The sequence below is a fragment of the Acyrthosiphon pisum genome, chromosome A2, assembly GCF_005508785.2.
Source record: "Acyrthosiphon pisum isolate AL4f chromosome A2, pea_aphid_22Mar2018_4r6ur, whole genome shotgun sequence".
NCBI classification, from domain to species: Eukaryota; Metazoa; Arthropoda; class Insecta; order Hemiptera; family Aphididae; genus Acyrthosiphon; species Acyrthosiphon pisum.
The window spans coordinates 4,268,426-4,277,374 of NC_042495.1; the positions used below are offsets into that span (position 1 = coordinate 4,268,426).

The 8,949-nt window shown below is 26.7% G+C and overlaps 1 protein-coding gene across 2 annotated transcripts in view; it reads right to left on the reverse strand.

Moving 5' to 3' along the window:
* LOC100162357 (myotilin) overlaps positions 1–8,949 on the reverse strand; it is a 162,702-nt gene that overhangs the window by 21,312 nt on the left and 132,441 nt on the right. The gene's annotated exons all lie outside the window — the stretch shown is intronic.

Genomic DNA, 8,949 nt, shown 5'->3' on the forward strand with positions numbered 1-8,949 from the left:
TCATCACACCAGTCATATATACTATGTACTGATTGGTATTCAATGAAAAAAATTAAAATAGAGCAATTGTTTTGTGCTAAATAAATAGGTTAATTAATATGTATTTTTCTATGGTTATATTAGTCATATCATTACTTATTGCTTTCTGTACGTTTCTGTCTGAGAAAACCTAATAAAATAAAACCATTTTGATTTATTTTAGAATTACTAGAGCGTTTGCATATTAATTTAAATAAATTAAAAAAAACTCACATTTCAGAAAAATTATAACGAATCAAAAAAAAAATTATATGAGTAAATAAAATGTACACTACGTTAACACTATTTTAATTAAAGCTTGAATGAAAAAATAATGTACACTATATAGACCATAGAATGATTTCATGTATGCAACGAACACATTTTATTTCTCATCTATAAAAGATCATGTATTACCAATATGGGTTATTCAGTGGCGTCATTTGGTCTTTTGGAGTTAAGATAGGCATTTGATTCTGTCTTATTTTAAAAGCAGCCCTTGGGCTAGTTGTTGGTGAAAAATATGATAATTTGTATGGTTTTGAGAAATTAAAATATTATTTAAGCGAAGTTAAATAAGCGACGATAGTAATTAGTATTTTAGAAGGAGTTTTTCTTTTTTCACAGTTGGAATATATCATATAATATAGACGCGTAACCTGGGAGTGTATAATGTATATAGATTAGTGATGTGTAAAAGAACATGTTAGGTACCAGCCTAGAAAATGAATTTGTATAGGATGTAGGTAGTGCCAGCTATTATTGTTTATTATTTTTCTCGTGTTGAACGGAAAGTCGCTGGTATATTATAAAAGTACATAGGCAATAGGTATTCACAAGAATATGTTGTATGTGGATTGCGGGTATGTACAACACTATTTTAAGCAAATATTATTTGATTTCTATAATTTATTATTTTCATTCTAACACTTAAGTATAATATTGTATCAACAAAACAATGGCTTTTAAATTTATACGTGTTTTCTAAATTACATCTGATAGTATTTAATATACTTTTTACTATTTCGGTTACATTTAACTATTCGAGTACCCATAGTCGTGTTAAGAGTTTATTATAATTTGGTCTGTAGAAATATGTTTTCTAAAACCACACACTGAGGTTGGTATTATTACATATATATTGAGCTGTCCACATTGTATTTGCAATAAAATTGGGATATTTTTTCCTATGATAATACATATAAAATGATGTAAGATGGGAATTGTTTGAAGATATTATTTATTTTGCTGTCATATGAGCTGACCAAAACTTTTGCCCTCCTCCTATTAGCAACTGAAATGACACCAGGGAGTTTGGTAAAAAGCACATAACATATATTATACAGTATATTTTGCTGTAGAATATTATATTTCACGATGCGTATTGAATGCTAATATGATATCACCGTAATTCGTGGGAATAGAATAAAGCTGAATATTTTGAAATATAAATAAATTGATTGTGTAGAGAATACAGATATATTTAATAATAATATATTACCTTACTGTATACTAAATTAAGTCTATTGGTTCATGAATCTAATAAATATATATTTTTTTATTATCAATTAACTGAAAAATAATTTAGAAATACTGTGAACAAAATTTTACGAACGCTTTTATATGTTGTGTACGTTAAACTTGCTGCATACTGTAAATATTTATTTATGTACATGAAACAACCATGCCTATATACTTTTTATGTTAAAAAAATACTAATAAATAACGAAAACGAGAAACTACATTTAAAAAAATGTGATTTTGTTGAAAAAAAGAAGCAGAGCTATGTTAATACGCATTATATAATTTAAACTATTTTATTTTATTTATTCAATTGTGTAATATAATAATTATTAGTTATATTGTCTGGAAACAACTAATATGAGAAAGGAATATAATATAATTAATAATCTATGAGTACATCAGACTTTAATGCTTAATGATTTATAATGCAATTTAATTGGAGATTATACAAACTTTGTGTAGCACACATTATAATGATTAACTTTCATTTAACACTTCATCAATCATTGTTTACAAACTAATAATACTATGTTATTTAAAAAATAACATTACCAAAAAAGAAAGGTTTAATTTTGTGATTTTATGCATTTTTTTGTTATTATTATTTTATAATAATGGCTTAACCACTGTGTTCACTTTACTTAAAAGTTTTTTTTTTTGTAAAGTAGACATTTATGAATAAAAAAGAAGTATTAATTTATTAGAACATAAGCGCATATTAAAAAGTGACTTTAATATTATTAATGATTTACCAAAAAGCATAGATAATAATACATTTAATATACTCTGGAAAAAATGTCTGAAAGTATAAATTAAAGATCATAATTTAATAATAATATATACATATTATATAGGTATGTAATATTTTTTCTAACAAATTAATAATAGTACAGTGAGTAAATAGTATAATATAAAAAATAAATTGTAGTTAAAAAGATTATAATGCCATAGAAGTATAGAACAAAAATAAGCGATTTATCGTTTTCGTAAATCTGGATTCCTTAATAATAATGGTAAAATGATTATAAAAAATAAAAGTGACCGTCAAAATAATATACGGGCACTTTTTATTGAATCTATGGTATACATTTTAATCTATGATAATTTATTGATAATTGAAAACGTTATCAGCACGACGAGATGGTAGTAAATCTTCTCTAGAAAGTTGGAAGAATAAATACATTCTAGAAAAGGGTTGTAGGAAAATGGGTTTATAGCCTTAATCGAATCAGGGTCCCATTATGTGGGCGGTTCATAAAATCACCAACTAACAGTTTTGTTCATTGCATCCTATTGTAAATTGGCGAGTCGTAAAACATATCGGTGTTAATAAAATGGAGATGCGGAGATTAGGTACCTACTCAACAATGATGTTACGATACATAATAGGAGTTTCCTACTTATTTCTAATTAATAAATTTGTATTAATGATATTGTGTTGAATATTTTTTACGGTTGTAATTAATTTAATATTTTGATAATTTAAGAAATATAATGGGACCATTGTACATGAGTTATACTAACAAATGTATGGTGTTTAAACATAAGGTATCAGGCTCAGATTCAGAAATGTGAAATTAGGATGTGGGTGGGTGACGGGGAGGGGGGTGATCTTTTTCAGAAATAATACTATTATAATTCTAATAATAAATGGACAATAGATGATATTATATATATTATGATTTCATAACGATTTCAACGAAATTAACAATTTTATTTATATTATTTATAATTTATGGCATTAAAACGTAGTAATTATTTATTTTATAAATGAATACATAACATTTACATTTGGGGAGGGACTTTATCCCCCCTCTGGATCCACGCCTGTACATATTTTGAATATATTATTAAAATTAGTTCAAACTTATACTTTAATCTAGCAAAATGAAATTATACTTAACAAAAAAGGTAGACAGATGGGTACTGCCCTATTGTATAGTAGTTTTCAATTATGTCATTGTAATGGATCATCGATTTGTAATAAATAATTTTACACGAAAAATGATTCTGAGTGGAGACGGTATGTCAGTCACACTTGTATAAATAATCACATTTCAATATGATTTGTTATTTAAAACTGTTACCTATGGCTATAAATAGCTCAAAAAGATTTTTACTTATGAAATGTATAATGTACGGAGAATGGTCATTTTAATACCGGGTGAAACTTACAAGTTTATTTAAGTATAATTATTTTTAAGTAGAAATTAATAAAAGTACTTTTTTATATATATATTAATAGGAATTTTAATAAAAGATTCCCAACCATTTCTCAACCTTAAACAAAAAAAAAAGTTTTTTTTATGCAAGGATTATAATTCATAGAAGGACACAACGTTTCCGTTCAGAATCGTTTTTCATATGCAATGATTTATCATTGGATGCAAACATAAGTATATCAAACATCCATTACAATGACATTCTCGACAACTACAACTGTACAGCGGAGTAATACCCACTTGGCCACTTGTCTCCACATATTTGTTTTGTTTTTCCCAACGCTTTTAAAAAAAACTGGGAATTTTCAATTTTGACATCCCGAATGCTCTAACTAGATTCACTCTCCTATCAGAAAAGATGCTGATGTCAAAAATCGGGGCATTTTTACTACCATAAATGTTGACGATAGACAGAAAAAAAACACACATCATTATAAAATCAAATAGATAACATGGTTGCACTCAGAATCTAAGATAACATTTGACTAGGATTATAGTACAATATTCGAATAATATATTTTACATTCAATTTTATCCGAACACAAAATTACATAATATGAGTATGATATATACGAAAAATTATGAACACAATTAATAACCCTAAAGAAAGTTTAATATATTTTCCAGATCTATTATTAGGTACCTCTTAGTTAATAATTTTTTGATTTGTGATGAATTCAAGTTAATATTTCAATGTCTCGCTTCTAAGATACGATAATTTATTAATATATTGAGAGCTTTTATTTTAAAATAAATTTAACTACGATATTAAAAATAATATATATTTAAATAAATTTAAATGCGGACCAATCCAGACAGGATAAAGCAACCGGGTGTTGGGCACTTGTCTCCCGATGCAATGTAATATATGCTGTATAATTATTATAAATTAGAAACAATTGATAAATAGTCGTCTTTTAAAAATAGTTCTGAGCAAGCTTCAGTTAACCGTTTTAAACCTCACTATCGGGTATCCATGTATTTATTTAAATTATTCACAGACTATCTGCTTTTCTATTTTTGCTGTTTGAAAATTATACTGAAATTATCGTAAAACTATTAATCTAAAGAATTAATATAATAATATGTACATTGTACCTATATACTCAATATTAAATATCTAAACTACATTTTTGGAGCAATTTCCCCTCATGGCCACACCCCAATGTTTACGTTAAAATTCTAGTTTTGTTTCCGGATTATTTTTTGAATAGTACTAAATTTTTTTTCATTAGACCCTCAAAAGTATCAACTATATCAAATTTTGCTACTACAGAATACTTTCAAAGTTGAAAATCGATCCATTCTTACTGCTATTCGAGAGGCGATGATATGAAAAATAACAACGCATAATAACTGTAAAACTAAATAATATATTCATCGTTCTGTTTAGTTAAGAATCTAAAATTGAAAATTCTTTTTGAAATATTTTCTCAGTATATATATTAAATTATTTAAGGTATTCGGGTATTTTAGCACAGAGCATCCTTGTATTTAGCACATATGACAATAATTAAATGAAAAATTTCTAATTTAACTTTAAAAACTTTCATTTTCTATAATGAATTTGAAGTAGTACATAATTTGATTTGTGACTGTAATACTTTTAAACTTTTGATTCAGCATACTATAAATTAATATTCAAAGTCTGTGTTTCAAATGTTTTCAGAAAACTTTTCAAGATTTACAAAAACAAGCCAAGTTGAATATGACAATACATTTATAAATCATTTACAATAATTATGAAGGAAACGAAATAATCTATTTTAGAAAAGACACTAAAAAAGCATATTCCAAATTATCGATTGATATTGATTACATTTTATGTTAAAAATCAAATTTTTAGTTAACGTTATACAAGGAATAATATCACTCAACATTTAATCATATTTTTTGTTTAAATATATTAAATATACATAACCATGGTTTATTAATTAAAAAAAAAAAAATATTGTACTTATTGTTTATCGAAAAAATTGTATTCAGATTTCAGATACATACAAAAAAAAAAAAAGAAAAGAAAATGTCATTATAAAACCATAATATTTGGTGGTTGTACAAACAAGCGTGTTTTTATTTATTATCATTGTGTCTATAATCACATTTTGAAGCAATAAAAAAAGCTTCAGTCTTCAACATGATTGGTAGAAATTCACAATACTTTGGCTCATTTTGTGCTATTTTTTAGTAATTTTAAATTAGTGTAAAAAGTTTGAAAACTCCATACCCGGTTCCTATGACAATATTTTTATAAAGCATTAAAAATTCATGACATATTTTTTTTGTTAAGCGTTTAAAGATTATACGCTTTTTTTAATTTATCAAAATCATCAAATATAAATTATTTTGTAGTTAAAAATTCACACTTTCCTTAATTTTGACAGCTAAGATTTAAAAATTGAAAACAAGATTTTTATAGGATTTTATACTGGAGTAAAAAAAAGTTTAGTTAAAGGCAACGTCAAGTTATATGAGCGATTGAAGTTTAAATTTTGACGATATTGGATATTCAAACATGTAATAACGACTTATCCTCAAACGGATTTTGTTACGAATCAAAAAACATTAGATATACTTAGTAGGAACTTGTAATATTCCACTGTTACTTTAATTATAAATTCTTATATAATATATTAATATAGGTAGTTAAATTCTCAGGAGATTTTCTTCATATTTATATATATTATATCCGTCAAAAATATTTTCACTCAGTCAAAAACTTTTAAAATTTAATACAAGGTTTCTCATAAGTAGTTTATTTTTTATACTGTACCAAAACATTTAAAAATATAAACACAGTCTTAAGTATACATTTTAAGTCAAAATTTGGATGAAATTAGATATTGAAACAAACAATAACAGTTTTATTTGTTTTGTTATTATTTAAGAATATTGTTCATAGGTATTTGAAACTTTCAACTTATATTATTATATTTTATACATACTATGACATTTCTATATGAAATGTTATCGGTAAAAAATCAATGAAACTTAAAGTATTACTAATTGTAAAATTAATTACTATAATAACAATTAAATATAGGTATCATAAAAAAATATTTAGTATTATAGACTGACTGACTTCACTCAGTTCTTTGCTCACAATCGATGACGCATTGAATTACAATTTAACGCTGTACGTTACAGTGGCATACTCAATGACAAGGAGGTACACACGACACCTACTGTATAGCAGAGTGGTTACGTCCTTTTCTTTTTCTTTTTAAATGTTTAGTATAGTTTTGATAATAGTGAGTTCTAAAACATATATTAAAATTTCTAAAAATAGCAAAAATTACTTGACGTTGACAAATATGTAAAATAATTTTTTTATGTTCTAATTTTTTTAATTATTTTGTGATAATAATATTAAGTCACTTATATAGTGGAAAATTACATTGGTTTGGAAATCCATCTAAGATAAACATGTGATTCCCAATATACTACAACTTACAAGTATAATAAATGCTGTAAGTAATGATGAACACTTAACATCAAATTATGTAAATATTTATTTTTAAATATGTTTACATTAATATGGAAATTTAATGCAATTTGTATGGCATAGTAAAAATAAATACGGTATATTTTTCTTAGAACAAAATTTTATTGATTGGTTGATTTCTAAATTATATTTAATTTTTTTATAATTATTGTGTACAGATATTAATGAAACTCGAATATAAAATGAAACTGGAATGATTAAATATATTTATGAAAAAATAAATTTTAAATTTTATATTAATATGTTACAACTATACAAGTACTACATAGGTAGATACATATTATTATTATTATTATTTTTTATTTATTATAAAGTGTTCCTGACATACAAGGTCATCTAACTTATTGACAAAATAGTAACAATATTTAATATTTATATAGTTGATAGTGGTAATTTACAAATATTTACAACAAATTTCAGGCATTTACATCGATGAGTATATATATATAAATTATATATCATTATATAATATAATGACACAATAAAATTAATTAAAAATTTAGGTGTAGTATTAAGTTATTTACTATTTTTTTTTTTTTACTAATATTATTGGAGTTGAGATACGGCATCATGAGGACATCCACGCTTGAGACGCCGGAGGGTAGGCTTATCGCTGAGTTTGAAATATTTCGGGCTACTGGCGTTGTTTAGTTGGTCAAAAAAATTGATCGTAAGATTTTTTATGTAGTCTTTGATTGATGGAAGTCTGAAGTCGGTGTGGAGTGCTTCGTTTCTGATGAACCAAGGTGCGTTGGAAATTGTGCGTAATATCTTTGATTGGAAAACTTGGATTTTATTTATGTGGGTTTTGGCACAGTGTCCCCAGATAGGGGCAGCATAGAGAACTAAAGGTCTTAGAATTTGCTTGTAAAGAATCAGGGAGCAATTCCAGTTTAAGGTGGTTTGACGGTTGATTAAGGGGTAAAGAATTTTGAGACGTTGGTAACCTTGTTGTAGTTTCAAAGAAATGTGGGGGTTCCAAGTTAATTTTTTATCTAGGATAACGCCTAGATATTTTATGGTTGGTGACCACAATATATTGTCACCATTCAGTACTAGAGTGGGTGGGGTTTTGGGACGACGAAGTGTGAATAGTACTTCTGTACTTTTGGAGGCGTTTAAAATAATTTTCCATTTTTTTGCCTAGCACTTTATTTTGTTTAAGTGGCTCTGTATATTTTCAGTGACAATGTGGGCGTCACTGGAGCTTGAATAGACAACACTGTCGTCAACGTATAGAGAAACTTGTGTGTTAGATGTAGTGGGGAAGTCCGCGATGTATAAATTAAAGAGCAGGGGAGAAATGTTGGATCCTTGGGTAACACCGGCTGTTAATTTTTTTGTTACTGAGCTGGTGTCTTCTATGCGAACTGAAAAACAACGATCAGAGAGGAAGGATTTAATTATATTGAAGATCGCAGAATGGGTATTTAATGTTTTTAATTTGAACAGTAGGCCGTCGTGCCAGACACGATCGAATGCTTGCGCAATATCTAGAAAACCGGCCCCAGTACAGGGGCGGATCTGAAGCTTGGTTAAAGGGGGGGCGAATTTCGAATAGGAATATCCATGAGTAATATACAAGTACAATGAGCATGGTCAAACCTGGTGGGTGGAGGGGGTCACCACCTCCACAAATCCGTATATCAATCCGGATCAAATTTTATAATCCTTATTCTA